We start from the raw sequence: 27,898 nt of genomic DNA, 5'->3' as shown, positions 1-27,898 counted from the left end.
CCTAAATATCTGGAAATCAGACTCGTGTTTCTGAAAGTCAAAAAGCGCGTGTGCCGTAATTGCCCTCATCATTATTACCGAATACTTAACACAGCTCCCTCTGGAAGGGGCCTGGGATGCCTGAACAGACGCAGGAAACACGAACAGAAGCGACGGAACTTTGCAAGTGCAGGAAGCTGCAGCGACCGCTGATACAAGAAGCCGGGCCGAGAAGGGACCAAGAGGTCCCGAAATGCATTGGGTTGTGGGTCAGATGACTTTTGTAAAAGTGTTTAAAACTCAAAAAGTGAATATGCTGATGTTTATGATTTGAGATGATTAAGAAATAAATGTTATAACATGGTTTAACATTGGTCAAATGTTCTAAATAACACAGAATTGTTCTGAATTTTTTCACCAAAGTTGTGCGCACTGTAGCCCTAATAGCCTATGTGGTGTTAGGCCATATCTCACAGTGTATTAATACTTAGCAGGTGTTAATGCAGTGCTGCACACATATCGTTCAAACAGAGTTTAAAACGTAAGGAGAGTGTGCGACAATCATCCACATTCATTTATATGACTTTCTGCTAATAAAAATTGATTGTCAGCACCAAGTTCAAAATGTCGTTCGAAAGTATCTCTTCAATCACAGAAAACAGAGCTCCAACGAAATCATATACACCGGAGGAAGCAGATAAAATTTACAATTTAATCAAGGAGGCAAAAAAATTCGATGCTCAAAGTGGAACTGTGACGCAACAGTTACGTCAACTTGAATATCTGACAAGGCGCGAATTGAATCAAAGATTACACGCTTCAACTTTAATTCAATATCACAGAGTAAAAAGGATTCCGCGAGGCCTGAGACTGGCCATCAGGCCCATGTTATTTCGATTACACAGCAACAGTAAATTCATGGAAAAGTGGTATAGCATTTTAAATAAATGCTCATTAGATCTGATTTTATTACTAATTGAAGAATTATCTACCACCATCAAAGATCTTGAGGAAGAGATTGATCACATCAAAGAGGATTTGGCAGCAAGGATGGACGAGGAGCCATGGGAAGCTTTTTTGGCAGAAATGGAAATTAAGCTGGATAAATATGGAAAAGAACTCCAGGAAACGAAATTGAGGAAATTCAAAAGAGATACTATCGATTATAAGCTGAATGAAGCTTACACATGGGCCGAGGTATATGCTCAGCGAAGATACACCCAAAGGAAACCTCAATCACAAACCCAATCGTCTGAAGAAAGTGGAGTTTCAGATCAAGACATCGATACATCAAGGCCATCGGCCAGCTCTCACTTGAAACAAAAACCAAGTAACCAAAGACAAAGAGAGGGTTCTTCCAATAAAGATGGTGCATCTTCTGAAAGTATTCCCACAGTGGCTTTTTTAGAGGAAGGCCTGGATTTGACCAAACCACCGGATCCCTCCACATCAAAACACTCGGACAAAAGACAAGACGGGGGAAAAGAAAAAGAAATAGAAAAAAAGACTGGATTGAGGAGCCAAGTGAAACTCTCATAATAAATATTTCCATCAAAAAGTTAACTTCACTTGAGGAGAGAGTACTAAATAAGGGCACTTCTTTTGTGAGTACATACCACACCACAGATTTGGAGACTGAAGTTTCGTTTTTTAAATTCATGAGACTGTTGAGATTGCGCCACTTCTTCACTAATGTTTGCCCAAATGTTGCACCACAAGACACAAGTATTTTCAAACCAAAAAGCAAATTTCAAGCTCCAGTGTCTCACAAGACACTTGATAATTTTGAAACTCTGGTAAAGACTGATTTGCAAAAATTGAAGTACAAGAGACAATTGAGAAATATGACTCGTGCAGAATATGGCACACTTCAAAAATTATCTCAGGACAAAACTATTACTTTCCAGAAGGCTGACAAAGGAGGGGGACTTGTCATGATGGATAGTGACTTCTACATGAAGAAAGGGACTGAACACGTCATGGACGAAAATACGTACCTTCAGTTGGGTCAAGACCCCACCAGTGAAATTGTTCAAATGCTTGATAAGATTCTTGAGCAAGCAGTACAACTTGAATGGATCGATGAGAAAACTAGGAAATACCTACAGCAAATTCACCCAAGACGCCCTAGGATTTATTTCCTACCTAAGGTTCACAAAAATCTTCAGGATCCGCCATTCCGACCCATTGTATCTGGCTGTGGGTCAATTTTTGAAAATCCAGGGAGATATATTGATCATTTTCTGCAGCCTTTTGTGCGGAAATGGTCCACTTACATTGAGGACACCTCTGACTTTTTGAGGAGTGTAACAGCGATTCCTAAAACTCAAGAACATTGGATTTTATGCACGATAGACGTCGTGGCATTATATACATCTATTCCACATCAGTCAGGCTTGGAAGCGGTTGAATGGGCACTCCTTCAGGAAGAAGGATCAGATAGCCAGAAATGTTTTGTGTTACAGCTTCTTGAGTTCTGTCTTATGAACAGTTATTTTGAGTGGCAAGACGTCTTTTACAATCAGATGAACGGGACCTCTATGGGTTTTCCAGGGGCACCCATGTACGCTAATACCTTCATGGCGAAATATGAACACGACCATATACTGTTGGACACACACTGGCAAGAAGGCCTTGTGTTTTTTCGACGTTATATCGACGACATCTTTCTAATTTGGCGTCTATCTGAAGATTCACTCAGGAGTAACATTACTCGTCTCAACCAAATAGATCCGAGGATACAATTCACCTCCACGATTCATCATGATGAAATATCATTTTTGGATGTTGTGGTAAAATTGAAGGAGCATACCTTAGAAACTAAGCTGTTCAAGAAACCAACGGATAGAAACAATGCATTGTTATATACCAGCTTTCACCCAAAAAATTTAATTGATAATTTACCCACATCCCAATTCATGAGGATTAAACGGATCTCTTCGAATGAAATAGACTGTGCAGCATCCCTAATGCAACAAAAAGCAAGATACATGCAAAGAGGATATCCAGAATCTATGCTTGATAGTCAACTGATCAAAGTCAACAACATGACAAGAAGCTCACTACTGACCAAAAAACAAAAAACCAGCACGAACCGGATGATTTTCGTGTCAAAGTATTCATCGGCCTCGAGAGACATCAAAAAGATTTTATTGCATAGATGGGAATTGTTGGAAGTTGAACCAGATTTTGGAAATCTGTTCAGCGAAAAACCATTATGCGCATACTCAAGAGCCCAAAATCTAAAAGAACTGTTAACAAAACCAGTGAAAGAAAAACCGAAAAGTGGCTCATTTCGGGGCACTATGAAATGTTGGAATTGCAACAATTGCAACAACTGCAATAACATGATACTGGGAAACACACTACTACATCTTAGAACTGGTGAAAAAATTCCATTATACCATACGTCGGATTGCAACACTGATTTCGTAGTCTACTCCATTAAATGTCCATGCGGGCTTTTGTATGTTGGCAAAACAACAAGGAAATTCAAAACACGTATATCAGAGCACAAAAGTAGGATACGTAATCTAAATCGCACGTCTCCATTGGCAGTACATTGGATTGAACAGCGCCACACCATTGCGCAGATGAAATGTCAAATCATTGAAGTAGTAGTCCGGTATGCAGGTAGAGACAATGATCAGGCACTCCTCCAGAGAGAGGCTTTCTGGATTAAGAAACTCCAAACTTTGACCCCAGGGGGGCTTAATGACAAATTTGAATTTAGTTGTTTTCTTTAATAAGTAGGGCAGGTGTACAGCCTCAGATGGCTTTAAGGAATCCGACTTCTCATATGATCACATTACATATAGTAATCTAAATTTAAAGATTTGTAAATTGATGTATATAGTACGTGGAAGCAAGAGTTGTAAATAGCAGGCAGGTCACTTATTTGTTGTTTTATGTTTAGGTGTAAATAGCAGGCAGGGAAGTATTTAGTGTATTTATTTTTTATTTTTCAATTATATCAGTTATTTGATGACATCACATCTTTTTATTTTTATTTTTTGACATGTCACTGTTTTTTGTCAAGTCACGTTTTTGTTGGGTGTTTAGTATTTTTTTCATGTTTTTCACTTTCTCATGGATAAAGTTGTTGTTGATGCGAGAGACACTAGTGGTTAGTGAGCACTTGACCTTCATTTACAAGTTTTGATTTTCCGCCCGACATGCCGTTTTTATTGATGAATAAACATCAAAGCTGAGATAGCCAGAAGTTGACGAGTATAAACGGACGTTTTTGTAGTTTCATTACTTCTTTTGTAGTTTAGTATAGTCTGTCGGCGATGTCTAGCAACTTGACCGGAAGAGCTTGGTATAAGCTGTGTTGATGACACGGCAGTGCATCAAACAGCGAGGCGGATGAATTGGGAAGGCACTCGGCGCACACAGAGGTACGCGAGGAGATCGTTCTGTGGTTAATATAATTAGCGGGATATATCATAAAGGTATTCATGTTACCTTTACGTTTGTTGCAGGCATCGAGGGTGAAATATACGGACTTCATTTGGGATTTTAGATTTCAATAGAGGTAAGCCATCGGCGGTGATCACATGGACTGAGAACAGTTAGGTTAAGGGTCATGGTACTAATTTGCGTTGTCGTATTTCTTTAGAGTCCGCATCTGACCACGGAATTGGCTGTTTTGATTAAGTGCTAATATTGGTTAAAAAGGTGAGCAGTGTGTCTAAATAACATTGGTGATCGTTTTTTACTCTCCTGTTGTTTGGGTTCAGTGAAGTGATATTTTGGAGTTTTTTTCAGAAACATCTCTCCAAATATTCACGAGGTATGTTTATTCACGCGTTGGTATCTGTTTGGTGGTTGGGTATTTTTTAGCATGAGCTCTTTCACGTTGTCTGTATACACAGATTGTGGTTTAGATTACAAGAGTAGAAATGCATGTAGTGTGGACATGAACAACATTTATGTGAACGATACACTTAAATGTTAAGTATTATGAAGCTTGTAATTATTGTTTGCGATTGGGCATCGTTTTTGATCTTGCATCCTTGTTATTTTTACAGTGACTACTGGAACCCCTGACGAAGGGACCAAGAGGTCCCGAAATGCATTGGGTTGTGGGTCAGATGACTTTTGTAAAAGTGTTTAAAACTCAAAAAGTGAATATGCTGATGTTTATGATTTGAGATGATTAAGAAATAAATGTTATAACATGGTTTAACATTGGTCAAATGTTCTAAATAACACAGAATTGTTCTGAATTTTTTCACCAAAGTTGTGCGCACTGTAGCCCTAATAGCCTATGTGGTGTTAGGCCATATCTCACACGAGAAGGCCCACCAGGCACAGGTCGCGAGTGCCGGAGGTAAGATGGCGTCCGTCCTGCTGAGGAGCGGTCCTGGCCTGCTGCTCGGCTAATGGTCTGCCCATAGCTGCCAAGGTTTCAGATTGCATTTGTGTGATGACATTTTCATAATTTCACTTTAATTATGAGTGACATTCAAGAACTATGAGTGACACTTTCTCGCTAACAAAAATCAAGCAGTGAAGACAAGTGAAACATAAATTACAGAAATTACACCCATTTGAGGAACGAAAGAACTCTAATACGATCTTAAAACTGCTTCAAAGCATCAAAAACTGAGGCCACCAAGCGCTCTCTCCTGCACCACTACATTTACAAGTATGTTTGCGGCAGGTACTTCTCCACAACTGGGGAGAAACATGAAACTGGAAAGCTAGCAGCAACATAGAAGAAGATGGAAGTACACCTCAAGAATCCAAGATGAACTGTAGCTCACAAACTGGCATAGAAACGTGTTTACATATTTATAGTTTTCATAAGATCATTGTAGGCACGGAGTTCCCTCTTTAGCACATTATGCAAATTGGGAAATTATTATTATCCACTGCATTGCATATACATTCTGGGATACTGAGGGGGCTGAGTATATCGGGTGGGCCGATGTCAGGAGGGAAGAGGGGCTAATGGCTTGGTTAGTGTACTGAGGGCTGGGGTAGGAGAAGTGACAGAAGAGGGGGTTAGAGAGGGTCAGCAGGCCGAGTCAGGGTCACCGCTCATCCATGAGCTACCACCGAGCCGTTCATGTGCAGTTCTTCTGACGGACAGATAGCTGTGTGGCAGTGCACCCCACACACTAAGGGGAACATTAACAACGATTAGCGATATTTATCGCTAACTAGGCTTAGCAACAAATTTTTTATCGCTAAGCATCACTGGAGATTATCGCTGAGATAACTTGCTATTAGCAAGGTTTATCTCCAAAGCGATACATTTTCCGGCGATAGCGTGAATATCTCTGAGAATACAGCGATATTCACACATTAGCGACAAAATGTTCTTAGCCATGTTATCCACCTCCCATTTGATAACATGGCTAAGAACTGGTCTGAGCAGGCGTTAGTTTTTGGAGATATTTGCGCTTAGCGCGAATATTTCCAACCCTACGCCTGCCTTGTTAATAGGCGATAGCGACGTTATCGACTGCTTTCAGTCGCTAACGGGTTGGGTACGCCCACTTTGCATGTCATTAGCGATAAACATCGCTGACATGCAAAGCGGGCCCCAAACCACTCGCTATCGCCTAAAAGCTGTCGCTAACATCAGTTAGTGACAGCTTGCTAATGGGGCGATAGAACTATCGCCGCTTAGCGGCCGAAAACGGCCGCTAAATCGGCGATAATTGTCTATCGCCCCCCTTGGTAATATGCCCCTAAGTTCTTCCGAAGTAAGGCTGCCAAAAGGGACTGGGGCAGCCAGTGCCAGTGTGGGCGGAGGAGTCCCCTGGCAGGGCATGAAAAAAAGGCCTCTGTTATTTCACAAACAGATCTGTCACTGTATTTGCAGGCTTCCGTACAGGACAGAATGCAACGCAGAAGTATTTCCCTATTTGTGCATTTTTTATAAAGCGCGGGCATTACCCTGTGGTTCCACAGTCATGAAAATCATTCAGAAAAGCAAAGGTATGCTTCTTAACTACTGTTCATCGCCACCTACCATATTAAAACGAAATTGGCAGTAAATTTACAAAGTAGTTCAGATTATACTCAAAGTGCACTGAAGAGAGTGCAATCATAAACCAATGTGGCGGCGGCCATCGTTACATTACCAAATGAACACACACATGCGCGGCTGGCTGTAGCACTTACTGTCTAACTTGCGAGGCCGGAGCCATGGCAATGGGTTTACCGTGGTGGTGGGCTGGCCGCCTCCTCAGTCGTCCTGGCTGCGGCAGCGTCACTCCCTCGACAATTCACTGTGGGGTGATGGTTTCCATTTAAAATTTACAGCACCCATCAGGTGCAAGTAGCGCTGCCGTGATGTGCTCCAATCACCTAATCAGCTTCCCAGACTCACAAACAACACTGCAGAAGGAGGCGACGTCCTCACCTTGTGTGCCTAAAGACCCCTGACCTGGCAGCCGGCGTTGTAAACAAACACGGTTGGTCATGGTTGTCCTTAACCCACTGCACTAATTCTCTCTGCCGGCTCCGAAATTGTAACTGCTGCGGCGGCCTTGATTATGATGGCCTACAGCAGAGTGTGGCCGGGCCATCACATGCAATAAGCAACTGCGCTGCCCCATAATTATTGCGGGAGCCTTCCAGAATTAACTCCCTGCTCTCGGATCGCTAACTTGGGAACGGATATGACGTAAGGCACATGCCGCGCTGCAGCACGGCTTCGGGTGATACATTGTAGCAAAGAGGCAGAGCCTGGGACTGGCAGGCCCTTAGTTGGGATCAAAGAAGACCACGGAAGCAGCGCGCCGGCGCAGGCAGACCACAGGCAGTGCCTGCAGCCAGCTGCCACACACGTTTACTGCCATCAGTAAATGTACATCTGAAACTATGCATTATGCGTGACAATGCATTTCAGTGCGGTGATGCGGAGCACCGCACTGAAATGCGTTAGTGCGTGATACTTGGCAGAACTGTCTGCCTCACTAGCCCCCACTGCAGCCTTGCAAGTGTGTCATGTTAGGTGGGGGCTGGAAGGAAACACAAGGCCCAGGCAGCTCTCAACAGTGTGCACGAGCGTGTGTTTGCTCTCTGGGCCCTGCCAGAGAGGAGATAGCCCTGTGCACATTAATCCTGGTGCCGCTAATAGGCACAATAACTGCCAAGCAAGGTTCTGTCTGAACAGAAACCCAGCAACCCAGACTAGGCTGAAACTATATCTTCGAGCCTTAGTATATAGGGCCCACAGGACCCATGTCTCGGCATAGCAATTGAACATAAATATGCATAAATATAAATACTGCTTCATACCCTGCTGGGGGAGGCCTGCGCTCTTTATTGAAAGGGTGGTCGTGGTGGAAATCAGATGTACACAAAAAATAGCCCACCAGACACTATACCAGGCCCACAAACAGCCCAGAAAGCGCCCACACATTACCCTGTCTGACCACCCTTCAGGCATTGCCAGACTGCCTTCCAGGTCAGTCCCACCTTGAGTGTGATGGAGGAGGAGTTCTTGATAGGAATACACATTATAATTGTAATAAGGTGGCAATTATAAAAGAAATGGGTAGCCCATTTGGAAGGGAAGGAGGAGCAAAAAGTAAGGCAGCTGAATAGCACCAGCTAGCCAGAGGAGCCGAGTGCTGCCTGTGCCTGTGGAACAGGAGGGAAGGCCCAGCGCCCTGTGTAGCCACTTGCAGAAGGCAGAGATGCTGTCTACAATGATGCCAAGCTAGAAACAGTGGGAACTGGGGATTCATGACCAACAATGAACACACAGAATTATTAATATTTAGAATAGTGCGTGACTCTGTCTTACTCTTGCATCTTTTGCTGCCTGTTTCTCGAGGCAGCTTTCTGTTCTGTTGCTTCATTCCCCTCTGAACTGTGAGCTAATGCTATAATAACGCATATTATGTGTCCGTCGCATTCCTGGTGCACTTTGAGCTTCTGCTTGTATTGGATTTTAAATATTTGATTTATGTGAAAAGAAATGTAGGAAAAAGACGCCTGTGCAACATTTAGTAAGTGCTATATGCAAATCCCTAATAATGTATCCTTATTGAATGTGTAGTTGGGCAATAATGCTTGTTATCCGGCCATTCGCTCTGGCTCAGAGCCAACTGGCAGATAAGGGATAATAATGAGACCTATTTTCCTGGATACAATGCTATTAAGAGGGGGGAGCCGATAGTGCTTCTTTCTTCTAGCCTGATAAAGCTTTTGGAAATCAGTCTTTATTTCAAAACTGTGTCCATCCTGAGATGAGGAGTGTAAAGTCCAAGTCTGAGATAAGCTAATCTTTAGAAAAGCACGGACGTTTCAGAACCTAAAAGCACCTCTCGAAGGCTAGAAGGGCTGGACAGAGTAAGTCATATGCCAAACCAAACTAAATTCTACTAAAGACAAGAAACAGAGAGGATTATAAGGAATAACGGGTCTGGCCAGCTTGATTGCAGAAGAGGTATTTACATTTGCAAACTGATGCATCAGTAGCTGACCGTGTTTGCTGCACGTGGCCTTGAGGGGACATAGGGGTCGTGAAGAGGGGGGGGGGTAATACAAAATAATAATAATTTTAAAAAAACGTACTTTCATCGTGCTCCTCTGCTTCTCTTCTTCAGGCAGAGGCTCCCAGCCTACCCTGCGGCCAATCCTAAAGCTCCTCTCACATGAGAGCAGCTTCAGGGTTGGCCTGAGTGCCCTCAATTAGCACTCTAAAACAGACTGGGAGTCATAGCCTGCTCCCTCCAATCCCAGCAACAAAACTGGGATTGGAGAGAGGTTCACTGTGCATGATGGTTTGGCTGGCCTCAGATAGCTGGCCAAACCATCATGCGCAGTGAAGAGAGTGCACTACCGCTCTCCTCAGTGCCGTCACCCCACAGGTCCGCCCCCATGGCTCGGCAGGAAAGTAGAAATAAAACTAGGGTAATTTTTTTTTCTTTCCTGCCATTTTTGGAGGGCCGACGTTCCTCTGCCATAGCGGAGGAGCCGCCGCTGGATGCCAACATATACAGGTATCCTATGGCATAATTGAAATAAAATAAACGAAACTCCTAGATAGCAGCAGATTATGTAGACAAGATTGTGTAAATGTTCCACACACGTTTAAAATAAGCAGGGCTGGATTCCCAGAGCCTATATATGAAAGTAAAGTAAAGAAATAGCTGCCTTATTCCCTAATTGGGATATCCCCCATAGGTGCCTGGTAAGTAGGTCATACATCACAGCTTCCCAGGGCATTACTGTCTCCATGATTTCATTCACCCAGTGCTTTATTTAGGAATGGAGGAACTGAGGGAAAATGTCTTTAATATAGCCAGTCTTAAAGCCACAGTACTATGCCGCAACTGACCTAGCTGACGCTAACGCCACTATCTGGCTCAATTTGAGACTGCTCTAATCAAGATACACTTATGTTACATAATGTCATGATTTGTTATGTTATGGTAGAGTATTTAACGTTATGTTAGGCTGTGTTTTTTAAGTTATGTTATGTAGAGAGAAAAATACTGGCATGCTGGAGATGAAGAGAAATACAAGCTTTCACCAGGGTCGCACTGGAAACCCAAAGCAGCCCTGGCAAATGTTGTCAGACCAGCCCCCTCATGGTTCATAGCAAGCGAGCCTGACCACTAGAAGGGGTGTTGAGAGGTTGTCGCTCCAAGAAAATTTAAGAACAATTGCCAAAAATTGAACATGCTACAACAAACTTTTCATTACATATTCAATTATTTTAGTTTTTAAAACATAGTAGCTGATGAATTTCATAGCACCATGATACAACAATCTTTATTGGGGCTCTTCAATGACCCCCTCACTCTCACCCTAAAACAGTGCCTCTCATCTCTCCATAGCTCCTCTCTCACATGTATTTCATTTGCTTGATAGCACCTCACATACCAGTGTAGGGTATCGGAGCATTTTACATCACACACACATAAAGAGACAATGATTCATACTTGCTTAAATCAGTGTACAGAAAATGTTACATAAGACAAGAGGACGCCAAGGTGTAGGATTCATGTCATCCATACTGGGAGGCATTCTGAGGAAGCACACACTCAGGGTTCAGAACATAACTCAGTGGTTAGGGTTGACTTGACTGATAAGAATTTATTTCTACCTAAGCAAACTCTTTTTTTAGCAAAGTTAGGATTATGAATGACTGGGGAAAACATAATTTTCTAACCTAGATTACGAATGCAATTTATTAACGGCACAGTAGCAAAAGGTGCTCTGTGACAAAAGCAGTAACTCACTGAGTTATACACATAAAATACTGTCCTGTGTTCTGCATAATACACGTTCTTTGCAGCAGGCATATTAACCCTCTACGCTACCTTAGATGAGTCAAAATGGCACTAGACAAAACTCCGATCTCTCTCCAGCAGGTACAATAATCACAAGAGTTATCTTGGCACTTTCATTGTTACCTGAAAACTGTTGGATACACAAGGAACCCTGCAGTCCTTTTAAAACTGCTGCACTATACAAAACCGCCCCCAGTAACAAAAGTGCCCCCCTCCGCCGTTCCGTTCTTCCAGGGAAATACCCGATGCATGGGATGGTTAGTCAGGCCTTGTCTATTACTAGTCCAGAGGCTCTCCATTGTCTTCAATGCAGCTCTCAACATTCCAAAGTCCCAATGCCCACTGTGATACTGTAGGCTCCATGTGACTGGAGCACCATGCTGTGAGCCCTGGATTTACATATAAAAACGCAGTATATCCTGGGTGTTGTGGTGATGTTTCATAAATAAAAGGAATCAAACTTCACATCTCCGAATACAGTGGCTTGTAAAAACATTGGTAAGAATGAAAACAGTTTCTCAACTCTGGTGGAGCACCGCATTTTTCTCCTATAGACCCATGAAGAAAGAGTACACTGCAATAGAATGATCACAAGACCACCGATGCAAGGGCATTAATAGCAGTGATCTGGGATTTCGGAAGGTTTCCTGTATTTCAATGGTCCTACGTCACGAGGAGATAGTATACCAGAACATCAAGCACAAAAGTATCAGAAAACACCAGAAGATGGATCGAGATAGCAGGTTCAAGTTCACTTCATAGGACATCCATTGTTTCCATGGTGCTTGGGGGGTGGTCGGGGTTGTTTTCTGATTGTTGCTTAGAGTGTGGTCAGAATCGCTAGGTGGTTTAATCTGTGCTCTGAACGTTTTAAGGCACTTCGACCATTTACAGATTTTTTGATTTGATGTTTGAAGTAGCTTCTTAACAGTGTTTGCATAAATCAGTATTCTGCACTCCTTTGTAAAGTACAAAACAAAGACAATCATTTATGTAAGATTTCACACAACTACAATAAAATAGTTTTGTTTCAGATACAAAGCCTATTCCAAGCAAGACTACTCAACATTAATTGGTATCAACACATATGTGTGTTCCATAGCAGCAAAATAACGAATTGTTTTACATTTAAAGTAAAATTAAAATTTGCAAATCCATCCAAGAGACCATAGAAAGCCAATGTAGATGTTAAAAGGCCCGAGAGTTCAGGGACAGTGGTCTGGAAAAAGTTGTCTCTCCTAAATGTTTTTAAAAAAAGGGCAAATCCGAACAGAATTAAAGATGGAGTGTTCCCTATTACAAATCACACACATAGAGCATCTTCCATCTTCATTTTTTTTGAGTGACTCATGAACTAAAGGTGATTATTCCCAAGTGGAACTTCCACATACTTCTTCTTTGGAAAGAACTTTCCGAAGTAGTATATGGGCTCTGTCCTGCGTCACCGAAGGATCCACATTTTTTTATCTAATGCAATCTATATTGAACCAGAAATGAATCTCCACAATAGATAACTCGAACTGTTCATTTATCACCCCCATTGGCGAAAAACAATTATCCCACATCTCAGTACCTTTGTTTTTTTGGCATAAGAGCTTGCAGCTGATAGGTAATGTGTGCACAAGAAAAAGTACAGTGTTCCAATGCCTTTTGACTAAATTTGCACTACAGAAATACAACTTACAAACATACATACAAGAAGCTTCACTAGTCTCCAGTTCTATTAGAGAGTTTGCTACCACAGGTTACAACCACAATATTACTTGTAAATTTGAGAGATTACTCCACACAGATGCCTCTACCAATACATGGTAAGTATATTTAAAATAAGTGTACACACAGATTATATGTATTACAAGTGACAGTGTATATTTTAGGAGTTGGGGGCTGTGGTAAAGGGAGGTAAGAGTATATTTAGGATCTAGGAATGGGCAGTGGTAAAGGGAGGTACATTTATTTTAAGGTTTAGTTGCAGATAGTGATAAAGAGAGGTTAGGGTAATTTTATGGTTTAGGGGTGGGCTGTTTTAAAGGACAGCAAGGGTATATTTAGGGTTTAGAGTGGGTAGTGGTAAAAGAGGGAAAGCTAATTTTAAGGTTTAGGGTGGATAATGGTAAAGGGAGGTGAGGGTAAATTTAGGGTTTAGGGCTGTGTTGTGGCTAAAGGAGTTAAAATAATTTTAGGGTTATAGGATTGGGCAGTGATAAAGGGAAGTATGGGAAATTGTAGGGTTTAGAGGTGGATAGTGTTAAAGGAAGATCAGAAGTACATTTTTTAAAACATTAGAAGTTTGGGGGTTGCCCCATAACAAATTAAATGTAATATTCAATTAAAATTATATATAGTTATAAGGGTTTTATTTACCTCAACTATACTTATGATGTGTGGCAAAGGCTGCATGGAAAAGGCATATATGGTAAAGGCAGGAGTTGTAACACCATACACTCCTCAAACAATAGAACCTTAACTCCAGACGGATGACTTGAACTGCCACTGTTAGGAAAATGGGTTCTACAGAATGAAAATTCTGTTTTTTGCTTTCTAAACAATTGTATTTAGATCTCTGCTGTGCGGCTAGTATCCCTAACGGAATCTCAATATGCGCAAACTCTATTTAATTTGGATTATGAGCTGCAACCTGTATTGCCAGCCTTTTAAAATAAGGCCAACCTAATTGTGCACAGCTAATATATGAGCTCTAGGTAGGCTGAAGGGGAGATATATGGAGAGTGCATGTAGACTGTGCATGTTGCATGTGTGAAATATAGTGAACACGGGCAGTATCTTTAGTCATTTACAGTGTAGAGGCAGAAATCCATTAGTCTTTCAAGTGTGTGAGTAGTACCTAAAAGGGAGATTGGAGTGAACCTGCCAGACAGCAATATGAACTGGAGAGCTCCTCTAAAGCATCTCTGAGGTCCTCTGAAGTGGCTTATACACTAGAGGGTGAAAAGATAGGAGACTGGGCTCACTTTGGACTATAGGAACAGTCCTTCCCCCTTCTTGCTTCATTCTATTCCCAGTAATGTTAACACCATTAGGTTGAGGGGTAGCTGAGACGGGAAGTCCCTCCCTCTTTTGCACCTTTGGTTTAGTTCTTCCTGACAGGGAGGGAGGGCTCTACCCCTTGTTCCCACTGAAACAAGAGGACAAAGGCTGTTGCTTGACTAGTCTGGTAGGGATGCATAGAATGTGGAATAGACAATGTTGGTCTACAAATTTAGCATACGGTTGGGACAGAAACCCCTAGTAAGTAATGCAATGCGCTCATGTACCAATGACATTATCTAACCACCATGGTTCGCAATTGCCTGAGCACCAGAGATGGAATCTCTAATTGCTGGCTTCCTTACCAGGGTCAACAACAAGAGCTATACTAGGTCTCCAACCTTTTCTGTAATGAGAGATACTTATGTTCAATGAAACACACTGAGAGCTGCTAATATTGTTAGTGTTGTATAATCTCAATGTTTTTACATGTATATTAATTCAACCAAGCAAAATCTTTCTAATTTAATAAGCTGGGCTGCATGCAGGTGAGCTACTCAGAGGTAGCAGGCGAGCTACAGTAGCTCACAAACTACTAGTTGGAGACCCTTACGCTTCCTAGAGAAAGGACACGCTTTCTGAAGGAGAAAGGGCATAGCTGGACTGTATCCCCAAAGAAGAACCCTAAATTGTGGAGTCAAAAGCTCAGTTGTCTGGTGATTAAGTTGCTGTACAATGGGCTTCTGCTTAACTTTAACAGACAATCTGCATCTTGAGGGAAGAGTCTAAACTCCCTGAGAAAAGGATTTTGAAAGTGTGCTATGCAGAGAAAGGGACCACACTTGTACAGGAATGATGTAACACTAAGATCAGCCAAGTTTGGAGCAATAAGGGCATTCAGAAGAAGGTGCTGGACTCACAAGGTAGAGACAGCAGAGCATTTGATTCAGTTTTAGTATCTAGCGTTATGTAGATTGAAGTTCCTTTCTGTTTTTAAATGAACTAACTGGACAGTGATTTATTGAGTACTATTACATGTTTGACTGATTTCTGAGTTTCCAAGCCACTCACCTTCATGTGAAAGCCTTGGGCTGCTCTGCTGTTGCTACCTTGTGACTCAAGTGCTGAAATGGTGTTCTTAGTTTTCAGTCAGAGGTAACAGTGACACAGGGACACCAGGAATCTAGCTACAAACAAACTTGGTCTGTTTATCACTTGTGTTCCGTGCGACATGCAAGGCCAAGTAAAGCCTAAAGGTGTCAGTTTCTGCAGTTATGCAGGACTTTTGCATGAGGATACAATGCCCTGTGATATGTATAGAGTTAGATGCTCCACAGTGTATTATTGATAATTTATGGGGATACGATACATTTTTTTTTTTAAATTACATATTAGGTAGTTTTATTTTTTTCCCCTAAAAGAATGTGCTATTTTCTCCATTGCGTCAATATCCCCAATAGGTTGATTTGGTTTTTTTTATCCAAAAATTCATGTTGTTTGTTCTATTGATTAGATAAATCCGATGTGAGAAATTGAGGATGGTATGATTGTTCTTTGAAAAATAAAATACAGATGCATATTTCCCGACTTAAAACAGGACAAAAAATCCCAGAGCACCAGTACCACTTGTATTGCTTTCCGTTCATATTATGTCAATTCCTTTTTTACAAGTGAGATCCACAAAATTGTCCATTCAATGACTGCAGATGTTTAGGGCCAAAGACTGCTCCAGGATGGGCCTTGGAGCATTTGCATGCTGAAATCTCTCTGGCAGGCAGGCCACATGTTCTGCTGGCTCAAGGAGATGCTTCCCCCTCGAAAGAGATGGCTGAAGATTTCTGGTGAACTCAGCAATAAATTCTGTAGGCTTACTTGCATTAATAGTCAGCTCTTTTACTGCAAGGTATTGCTCAAAAGCTCTGAAAAGGAAACCTGGTGCATTTTCAGTAAGAGCTATCAAAATCGAGTGAACCGTAAAAGGTAGCACAGGAATTGCCAATCCTTGTATTGCTACAAACATTATTTACTGTTACATGGTTTAGGACCTAGTTTAATGTTTGCAGATGAGATGCACCATCACTAACGTGGTAGGTGTCACTTCTGCTATATTACAAGTGCATTTTAGACAGGGCCATCGAAATTATGCTGCAGGGAAGGACCAAATTAGGTGGCATAGTTGACCAAATTATGCAGCAAAAAAAGGCAAATTATGAGGTGTAATGCTGCACATTTTGTGAAAGTATTACTTCTTTATTTTGTTTTGTTTATATTAGTTGACACTGTCTGGGGAAAGGTTTCACCTCTTTAGTACCAATTTAACAGTCAAATACTCAAGTAGCATCAGAAAGGGGGCCATTCAACTTTAGCAAAGAGCTTTCCACGCGGTAGCAACACCTCTTGTCATAGTTTTGGCAAATTTTGATTCGTTTGAGCTAGAGGCAACTTTTTTCATTGTTACAATCTGCAGATTATTAAACAGATGATGGATTATGTGGTAAATGTGGAAAATCTATAATTATGGGGAAAACACCACAGCTGCAATTTCGCACGATTCCAGTGGCCCTGATTATAGCTAATTTCACTAGTAATATGGTGGACTGGGCATCCCTCACATTTTGACAGAGTATCCCATCTGTCAAACTCTAATTCAGGCCCTTTATTACCTGGAAGTGTTGAGGTGGTCATTTCTTGGCATATTAAGACATGAATCAGAAGCAATTATAACCTCTACATTCCTGCACAATGACATGGAAATGATTATCGTACTTCTATGAATTGGATCAAAGACAGAGAATTCTGAGAATTTGTGTAAGAAATTAGAATTAAAACTACTAATGTAAATTTAGTTGTTAAAAAAATGGATGGGAAGAAAGGGAAGAAGAAAGAAGTTAGAAACACAGAAATTAACTTAGTTGTAGATGAGGTAGTAATAACCGTATAGGAAAATTTAAGGGATACCCAGCAGCAAATAAGCTTTCTAGTAAATGCAGATGAGGACATATTTTGCCTTGGTATGTAGAGTGGGCACTTTTAGAAAGGTCAATATGGGCATGAGGGATGGAAAAGGAAATTAAGAGGATTTGAATTCCCAGTTGTTATTGGTGCTCAATGTCATTGAGAGGAGAATTCAAGGAAAGTTAGCGTCTTCTTATATTAAAATAGATGGTGTTGAGTTTCACATGATGATGAACTCCTTGAGCAGGTTGTTTTCTTCCAAATGTTTGGTGAGCTGTCGATTAATGGCTTTCTCTAGGACATTAAAGGGGCAGGGGATCAGCAAGATGTAATTCTTGAGCTCGCCGGGGTCAGTGGAGGGTTTCTTCAGGAATGATTTGACCTCTGATGCTTCCATGTGTCGGGGACGGTGGCCGTGGTGATGGATGAGTTGAGGTTGATTGTAAGGGCACTGCTGATTTCCTTCCCTCTAAGGTTGATGATGGGGTGAGGCCAAGGGTCAGTCAGTGCTCAGAAATGGACAGAGTTCATGATGGCTGTGGTGGCCTGCGGGGTGAGCTGTTTCCAGTTGGTGAGCAGGAGGCAGTGGATGGCATCAGGAGGTGGTCAAACTTGGTTGGTTGTAGGTCGAAGTTGCTATAGATGTCTGATATTTTGTCATGGAAATAGTTTGCCTGAGTGTCACAGAGAACCTGAGAAGGTTGTATCATGTTCTCTGTGGTGGAAGGGCATGAGAACTCTCTGATTGGTGCTGAAGAGTTCTTTGGGGTGGTTGGCACTTGCCTTGATGTGGTTGGTTATGGTGTCTGGCTTTGCCTTCCTGAGGCGGTTCTAGTATTTGCTGAGCGCCGGTTTGAAGGTGGTGAGGCCTGTGGGGCTCTTGTTGGAGCTCCATTGTCTCTCTAATTACTTGCATTCTCGCTTGAGGGGGTCGAAATTGAGGTGTGAACCAGCTGGTGTGCTTGATGGATCTGCTCGTCATGGCCTTTCTCATAGGGGTGACTGTGTCAACGTAGTTGAGGATCCAGTTGGAGAAGTTTTGGATGGCTTGCTCGAGGTTGCCAGGCTGGGGCTATTGAGGTCAGTGGCCCTTCGGGTCTCAGTGATTTTGCTCCATCTGCTATGTGAGGGGATGGGGGGGTTTGGCAGTGAGTTTTGGTGGCTCTGTGATAGTGAAGTGGACAAATCTGTGGTCAGTCCAGGTTGTCTCAGTCGCATGGGAGAATTTGATTCTGTTTCTGGCTGTGAAGATGGGATCCAAACTGTGTCCATCATCGTGTGTGGGTCTGGTGACCTGCTGCGTGAGTCTGATGTTGCTCATGCTGTCCAGGAGGTTGGTGGAGTTGGTATCGTTGGGCTCGTCGAGGTGAGGTCTTCGAGATAGATGTAGTGTCTGGAGTCAATGTCCAGGGGGGAGATGAAATCGGAGATGGCATTACAGAAGCCGGCATGTGGGCCAGGTGTTCTGTAGGTGAGGATTCCTCTGATGGTTCTCTTCGCATTTGTTTGGATTTGGACGTTCAGGTGTCCCATGAGTGGTGAGATGTCATTTTTGGAGATGGTACATTGGAGACTGTCCTTGTGGATGATGGAAATGCCTCCCCCTTGCTTGTTGGGGTGGTCTCTATGTCTCATCTTATAGCCAGATGGAACTGCGGTTGCGATGTCAGGAGTTGATTGGGGGGGTGGGCCAGGTCTCTGTGATGAATATCACGTCAGGCTGGTTATGGTCTCTGTGGCATGTTTGCAGCGGGATTGGATGTTTAGCAGTAAGCACTGGCGCTGTTCCTCGGGGTCGGCTGTGCAGGAACAGCGGGTGTTCTGGTGGCATTCAAAAGGCCCTTCCGTGGGCCATGAAGAGGTGCAGCAGCAGTTGTCATAACTTCCGGGGGCCAGGCCTTGCAGCTCGGTGGTGGAGTACCAGCGGATGGTGGGAGATCCAGTGTTCCTGGCACTGGGCACGGTCTAGGCCCCATGGCCACAGGCTAGCTTGCTTTTGGAGTGACTTCAGCTCACTGGCAGTGTGCCTACTGCTCCCGTTCACTGCGCAGCCGCGCTCCAGCCTCCATCAAGTATCTGCTGGGGGAGGGAGGGCACTGGGTGGCAGGAGGTGGGCTGATGGCAGAACGGCAAAAACGGCAGGAAAGGAGTGGCACAAGGGGGTCAGGTGGGCTAACTTATACTAACAGGAGAGGCTAACTGACCAAAGGGAATGAAAAGTGCAAGGATTAAAACATGGGCAAAAGTAATAATGTGAGTGAAATTGACAAGCAGAACAAAACACAACAGAAGTACAAGGGTTAATTCAGGGAAATAATACTGCATGTGAAATAGATGACAAAACAGTTACAGGGCAGAGTGGGTGTTCTCACGACCAATTTGACAGTAAAACGAGGGGGCAGAAACAGTTGCAAGCAAGCGGGTAGAGCACCTGCTTGAAGGGTTGGACGCCGGCAACCCTGCATGCAGTGGTGTATGGCAGTCTGGTACCAGGCAGGGTCAACCAGTGGCGTCAGGGGGAGCTGGCACAAGGCCTGGTGGTTATTTCCTTTAAGTCATATGAAGGACTTCCTTAATGCATTGATTTTCACAGTGAAAATCATTCAAATTGGATGAGTCAAGAACCTCTTCCCAGCATCTCTTCCCAACATACATCAATTGGACTCAACATTATCAGGGGCTTCACCGTTCACCACTCTGGATTTAGCTAGCGCGAACCTTTAAGTGGTATTGCATGAAGGAACACACTTTTAAAGTTCATTTGTACACCTTTTGTACTAGTAAGTCTTGCCATGGTATTCTCGAGATTATTGAATGAAAATGTAGCTTAGTAGTTCTCAATCTTTTAACTTCGGAGGACCCACACTACTGGAATCTGGGGACCCCCACAGAGTCATTATTGGAGGCCCGGCCTAAGCAATTTCCATGATAACTTGAATAATAACAACTTTTATAGTATGTTATTTTGTTAAACATTCACAGACCCCTGAGCAGGCCTCGTGGACTCTCATGGGTCCTCGAACCACAGGTTATGAACTACTGCTTTAGGTGGTGTATCTGGAGCAGTAGCTTTGCAAGATGATGTTTACATTTTTTGGACAAAATAGTTTGGAACATGACAAGAGAAGATATGTTTCGAGATTTTACAACTCAAAGGTTTAACCTTTAGAGTCGATAAATGGCAGTTCACTTGCCGAAATGTGGAATATCTTCAACAGTGCATATCAGCTAAGGGTATAAAACCCGAGAATAATTATACAATGGCTTTTTTGGAAGCTCCATCAAAAGAATTAGAAGTACAGTTGGCTTCCTTTCTAGGTCTCACTGAATTCTACAAAAAGATTTTACAGAACTGTGCTCACAAAGTTGAATCTTTAGATTTTTGGTGAAAGAATGTCAAATTTGTTTGCGGAAATCAGAAAAACAGCAATTTTGAGAAGTTAAGAATTGGTTAATGAACCTTGTTTGAAACTATTTCAGATAGAGGAAAGATTGTATAATGTGTGTAGATAGTAGCAATTTGGACATTGATGCTGCATTAATGCAGAAAGAAGTTACCTATGGTTCCAGAACGCTAAGAGAACATGAAAGGAAATACTCAGTTTTTCAGAAGGAGATGCTTGCCTGTGCATTACAGAATATTTGCATGGAGAATGAGACTCACTCTTAGAACTGATCATAAACTTTTAGTCAATATCCTATCTCCAGATGCTGGTAAAAATGTAACTTCTAAATTAGCTAGACTAGCTGCAATTTTTTTTAAATTCATTTTGTGGTTGCGCATGTGCCAAGGGCACGCAATGTGCATGCTGATTTCTTGCCAAGATTGCTGTAAAAGTGTTCAGGATATATTATATCTATTGAGAAGGAGAATGAAGTAGCTTTTACCATTCAGGATGTAAGAAGAGATAAGGAATCTACAACATGTGTGACAGAAGAGAAATGGAAGAATAATTCAGGATGAGATGAGCTATGAACATTACATTGTGTCTCGTGGGGATAAAACTGTACTTCCTTTGAGCTTGAGGAAGGTTATTTTTGAACAATATCATTAGGGGCATTCAGGGATGTCTCTAGCAAGAGACGAGCAAGAAAAATCTTTTTGTGGCCAAGAATTGATGAAAAAATAGATAACCGAGTTGGAAGTTGTGTTGTTTGTTTGAAAAGTAATAAAACAATTAAGCCTTGTAGAGTTGAGCCTAAACCAGAGGAAGTCCCTGATGTTCCGTGGGGGCTTCATAGGCCCATTTTCCGTTTTCCCACAAAAAGAAGCTTTTGTAATTGCTCTAGTAGATTATTTCTCTAAGTGGCCAGTGTCAGAAAAGTAAGAAAGGTTGATACTGATGCAGTCCTTGAATTTCTTGATGATCCCTTTAAAAGGAAAAGTCTTCCAGAAAGTTTTATTTCAGAAAATGGTCCTCAGTTCATTAGTGGTGGCACAGAGGATTATCTTAAGCATTTGGGAATTGTGCATTTCTGTTTTCTCTCCTGAAGGAAATGGTCCGGCTTAGAGATTCAACAAAGTTACAATAGATATCATTGAGTTTGCAGGTGGCAATGGTTTGTGTTGCAAGAAAGGACTTCTGGCTCTGTTGTATGACAGTTCACTCTGCTGCAGGGGGTACTCGCTTTTAATTACTGCATCTGCATGATCGTCGTCTTGGCTCTAAGATATTTCCTTGGTGGTTGAGGAACAGACAGACTATTGATGAGGAAGTTGGAATAGAATATTATTCACTATTAGTATAATAAAAACAGGCAGACAATAAGGAATGAGGAGCCCCCTCATGTTCTAGGCGCTGACTTTGCCTCCCTGAGGCCAGGGGTCGCAAAGACAGTGGCAGAAGTCACAAGGGGCACACCAGGGGTCGTAGCTATAACCCTGAATGATGTCCATGCTGGTCCTGATGCTAACTATCTTTGCACTCCCTTTCCCACCTGCCTACTGTTTTTTTCAGTTTTTCTGTGCTGACAGTCTCTTGTCCCACCCTCTGTCGTGCTTTGCATTTATTCCCGGACAGTGACCTTGGACTCTCCACCCCTTCCCTCATGTTCAGTCCTTCTTTTTTCCTCAGGCAAGAGAATTAGAACAGCCTGAACAGGCAGGTAAACCATAGTGAAGAATTTGGGTGAGGAAGCATGATAAAAGCAGGATAAAGGGAAAACTGAATCGGGAAAGAGGAAAGCGGACGAGAGAAAAGTGGGAAAGTAGCTGGAAGGGAACGATCAAAGGTAGGATACACACAGGAGGACAGACAGAGAAAAGAGCCAAACAGGAGAAAAACAAGTGAATAACATTGGCAGGAATATGGCATGATGAGGGTTGATTCCAGGTTGCTGGCCAGGTTTTAGGTGACCATAAGGCATCAACAGTGGGTTAGCAGACACCGGGCCATGCTGTAAGGAAAGGGTGGGACTGCAGCATGGTGGGAAGCGCTGATTCAGACTTGGCATGGGTATGCTGTGGCAGAAGGTGAGAACTCAGGAGGATAGGTGTTAGAGCTTTGTGAGGCTAGCCCACCCCTGTGCTTCCCATTCTCTTCAGAAAAGGTCCTTGGTTATCAGCTTAAGGAAGGGGTTAGTCTGTAAAAAAAAAAAATATTGTCGGGCTCTCATCAGGAAGCAGCTTGCCCCAGCCCATTCCTCCTGTTAGCGCCGCCTAAAAGAGAACCAACTGCTATGTGGGGGCAGGATGTGGCGTAATATCCAGAGATGCAGACCTTCTTAGCTGGGGAACTATATTCGAGTCTCGGCATCCTCTCAACATCCTGTGATTCTGGGCAAGTCACTTAATCTCCCCGTAAAATAAAAGTGTCCTTAACTGGTGCTCATGAAAAGCACTGGTGTTGATGATTAAGTGCAGGTGCTGAGCACCGGAAACCAGAGGCTCATATTAAGCTGAAGCTTCAGGGACAGAGGTCGACTGTCGCCGTACACGGCTCCTGCTGCTGCATCCCCTGACCTGGATAACAAGTGTTGTGTGTAATGGCTTCTGGTAGAGGAAGCTCGGAATCCTTCTCAGCACATTTCCCTTCTCGAAGAGATGGCATTGTGAATAATGCAGAGCCTGAAAGCTCAAGCCTGGCGTGGAAGGACCCCGGTGCAGAGTCCGCCTCGCGCTCTCTGGCTGCTGTTGTTGCCTCTCCTTCTATTCCCTGGCATCCACCTATCCACGCTGCTCTGACACCAGAGCTGCGCATGCTCAGGTCCGGCTGCTCCAGAAAGTCAGGCAAACGGGCAGTCCTTCAAGGCAAGAACAATCTTGGGAACATAAGAGAGAGATGCGCTCTGTAGAGCATCCTACAAGCTTTTGCAAGCCTCAGCACAAACTGTACACAAAAAACGTTTTATTATATAATATTTAATACTCTTCTATTATCGTTTCTTGCATGCTGCTTTCCAATTTATTGCATCACAAGATGCAATAAATTGCATGATAAAATGGAATAAAATAGTTTGAATTAAAAAACTTTCCCTGTGAAATCACTATACTTCCTACTAGAGTTTATATGTTTAATATTTGTTTTTTTTTCTGATATGGTTTGTAAAGATGAATGTGCTTTCGCGTAGGTGACTTTGTGGACTTTACAAATAGTTGATTTTATTTATTTTTATAAAGAGTAGATAGAAATAATAATTTATATATATTTGACAACAATTGTGTTCAATTACATTGTATTTTTGAGCATCCCGGCACCAATATTGTTGTGAATAAATAAGTGGAAGACAAGATATTGATTGATTGCTATAAAAGATAGATGAGCCCTGAACATCTTTCCATGGTATCAGTTAGCACTGGTGCACATCACGTTTACTGCGCTCCAGAAATGCTGTAAATATTCTATGAATTTATAGTGATGAGTTATAATGGATTTATTCTCATTTCGATTTATAATGGCAATATTGTAAGACTATTAGGCAGAATCGGCAGCTGTCACAACGGTAGATTCATAGAAAGTTATAGTCTAAAATAATCAATCTACAGGCATTAAATTTCAACAGGTAAGTTGTTTTAATTCACAACATACCCAAAATCCTACAATTGGTTTATGCATTACAAATCCAAACAGTCAAAAGTTGTTGTAACACAATTGTGCCCACGCGCGCAAAGGGGAAAGGGGGGGGGAGGTGCTGGTGTTGTGAAGGAATTCGGTGAACAGTGCAGGGAATTTTTTTTTAATCAAAAATTGCATTTCATTCTATAAATATATACACATTATTTCACGTTGCTCCCCCTTAAGGGGCCACAGTAAGCTGCTCTGGCAAGTCAGAAAATGTTAGAGGAAACCAGTCTTCTATAATAGCTGAATTAATCCTGCTTGTGGACATAAGCTGTTGTCCTACCACTTTGAGGTCTGGTCCCTGCAGCCTATTTAAGGAACCTTGCCCACCCCAAACCTCGTCCTGATGAAGACCCGTTTCGTAAGGGGAACTTTCCCTTCTCTCGCAAGGGTCGAAACGTAGACCATACCTACCACGACACCAGCTTCTGTCCACAAGCAGGATTAATTCAGCTATTATAGAAGACTGGTTTCCTTTAACATTTTCTGACTTGCCAGAGCAGCTTACTGTGGCCCCTTAAGGGGGAGCCACGTGAAATAATGTGTATATATTTATAGAATGAAATGCAATTCTATGTGATTTTTGATTTTAAAAAAATTCCTTGCACTGTTCACCGAATTCCTTCCCAACACCAGCACCTTCCCCCCCCCCTTTCCCCTTTGCGCGCGTGGGCACAACTGTGTTACAACAACTTTTGACTGTTTGGATTTGTAATGCATAAACCAATTGTAGGTTTTTCGGTATGTTGTGAATTAAAACAACTTACCTGTTGAAATTTAATGCCTGTAGATTGATTATTTTAGACTATAACTTTCTATGAATCTACCTCTTCTCCCAGTCTGGGACCCCTCTATCTTTAACGTTTAATCACCCAGGTCCCTGTGACTTTGTCTGGGTCAACCCTTTCATACATACCGTTGTCACAATGGGGCACTGAAAACTGATTTTTCTTTTTCTTTAAGATCATAGGTCAGTAGAGAGCTTCCGTTTTTGGTCTGATTGGAGGGTGCTTGAGTTCCACCCTTCTGTTAGTATTTGTGCTCAGTTTGGGCTGATTTCAGTGTTATTCAGCTCCACCTGTCATTATGTGTGAACTTGGGGGCATATTATCAAGAACGGCGTTAAAAATTATCGCCGGTTTAGCAGCAGAAAACTGCCGCTAAAGCAGCAATATTGGGCTTGATAATATGCCCTGGAGAATTCCCATAGAAGCCCAGGTTCTGGTGTGAACATGGGCTTCTATGGGAATTCTCCAGGGCATATTATCAAGCCCACTATCGCTGCTTTAGGGGCAGTTTTCTGCCGCTAAACTGGCGATAATTTTAACGCCGTCCTGGATAATATGCCCCTTGGATTAATTTTTCACTGAGGGAGGGGAAAGGGTTCAGAAGAAGTGTGGCCTGGAAATGTGGTGGGTCTTTCAGGTGCCGACAGCCTGAGCTTTTCTGAAGGGACTGGGAGTGATGAGGGCCAGAGAGGGGGGCTTACTCTTTTCCGTTGACCCAAACACAAAAAGTTACTGAAGCACCTGTCGTGCGTGACCTGTGGTGGTTGTGAAATCTATCAGGGGCGGCTCCACCGTTATGGCGGCGGAGCATCGCCCCCCAGGCTGAAAGCCAGCAGAGCCAATCTATAAAAATAAAATGATAAGAAAACATTTATAATATCATTTAATTTTTAGCCCTGCAGGCTTTGAGTCGAGGAAGGGCGTGGCCTTCCATACTGACGCTGCAGCACCAGGGAGAAGGAGGGACTGGTGGGCACTGCCAAGTGCGCATGATGGTTTGGCTGGTCCTCTGGGGCCGGACAAACTATCATGCGCACTTAGCCTTTCTCCACCTAGCTGTGTTGTACAGCTAGGTAAAGAAGGCACCTGAGCACCGAAACGAGACACTCAGACCATAGTATTCCCAGCATGTGAGCAGCACTGGGATTGGGAGCTGGGAGCCTGTGCAGTAGGCAGCAGTTCCTGGACGTCCTGGCGGCGAGGATGGGGAGGAAGGTGGCAGCGGTCAGAGCAGGTAAGTGTAATTATTTATATTTTAGTCTGTTTTTTTGTTTGTATTCCAACCCCCACCACCTCTTAATACGAGCGACCGCTATTGAAATCTATCCTAGATTTCAAAAGTACAGTGCTCTTAAACACAAACTGGAAACCCGCTCTCTGCAGGTATTTCCACCTCAAATGTGTGTGCTAGAATGTTCTAGAGACTCTTCACCGGGAGACTGGGCCGAGGGAGCCTATATGGTGTGACGCGCAGTGGCACCATGTGAGCTGGCATGTCTGACCTTTCTGTTAGATGCATAGCCCCAGGATGCTACCTTACAACCTCTGCAGAACCCGTTCCTGCAATCTTGTATAATTTTAAGAACGGTATCAGAAGCATTCACAAATCTAACCGCATGGAGAATCAAAGGTGTCAGCAGGCCACGCCCGTCAGCAGCGTATACGTAGCTTTTCTCTAATCAGTATTATTTAGGTTTATAGAGCATGACAATAATGAAAAAATACCAGATAGCCCATCTTCCTACATATTTCATAAAGATGAAATCCACCAGAATTTCAACACCATAACTTTTTTTCTGCAATGTTCTTCCCAACAAGACGTTGAGGCTTTAGTCTTTCCATTGCCAGCACACCCAGTGGTTCCACCTTGTGCCATGCCTTGATTGCAGCTGTGCAAACCCTAGCGCTGTGGTCCCATTAGACGGGTGGAATTGAAACTGCCTCTGCCATGCTCAACGGCACCCCACATTAGTGCTGGTCGGGTGCAGTCTGAGAGTATCCATGGTGGAACGAGAACAGGTAAGACCCACTTAGGATGATTTGGCAGACCCTGGCCTTCCCAAGCTCAGTTATTTCCTCTTTTCGTTACAAATTACTTGCCAGGGATGACAAGTGGTGCCATAAAGAAATGCAACCAGCATCCCTAAATTAACCTCTCCTCCTACAGTAGTCCTCACCTTATGCAGCTTTCTACTATTTCAACAATCAGTCTACAGCTCTTTTCAAGAACCTCTACATACCTTCCAACTCACACAGTGGCACCTTGTGTCACACAATGCCGGCTCCCTTCACATGGTAACCAGGTGAGGAGCAAAAATCACACAGTGGCTGAAAACCACGCTTACACAGGTTTTAAGCTCGTTTCTGGGGGCTGTAAGCAGCCGAAGTCCATTAGGAGATGTGAAAACACCCCAGGACATTGGTGGCAGACTCATTGACACTTTGTTTTTATTTTTCTGCGAGAGTCGGGTGGGAGGGAAGTGTGGCAGTGGCTTGGTGAGGGGTACAGTGCCTCTTAGGTAGCTCTTGGCATGAGGTCCCGCCCTCTTAATGATCCACCTCTTACTCACACAGTGGTATTCATTTGTAAGTTGGCAGGTATGCCCCTACCACGACATACCATAGTCCAAAGGGTTTAATTTAGTCACTACAGTAACGATTTCTGCATGTAACTCTGATTTTATATAATGTGCACCCTATTTTGGTATATTGTACTTTGACACCACTAGCTGTTTTAGTGCTACAAACAACAACTAAATCAATGAAATTGTGTTTATAAATCATCTGGAATAGAATTGCTATACAAAAGGTCCATCAAGTGATGAGAGGTTGCTATGAGTGATAGCAGAAAGCCAGT

The 27,898-nt window shown here is 42.9% G+C and overlaps 1 protein-coding gene across 1 annotated transcript in view; it reads left to right on the top strand.

Annotated features, from left to right (window-relative positions):
• The window catches only part of GRM4 (glutamate metabotropic receptor 4), a 1,152,011-nt gene that overhangs the window by 529,518 nt on the left and 594,595 nt on the right, over nt 1–27,898 (top strand). The window lies entirely within an intron of this gene.

The sequence above is a fragment of the Lissotriton helveticus genome, chromosome 5_1 (assembly GCF_964261635.1).
Source record: "Lissotriton helveticus chromosome 5_1, aLisHel1.1, whole genome shotgun sequence".
Lineage (NCBI taxonomy): Eukaryota > Metazoa > Chordata > Amphibia > Caudata > Salamandridae > Lissotriton > Lissotriton helveticus.
Note: the sequence above shows the minus strand (reverse complement) of the source record. Positions and strands in the feature narration are given on the sequence as shown.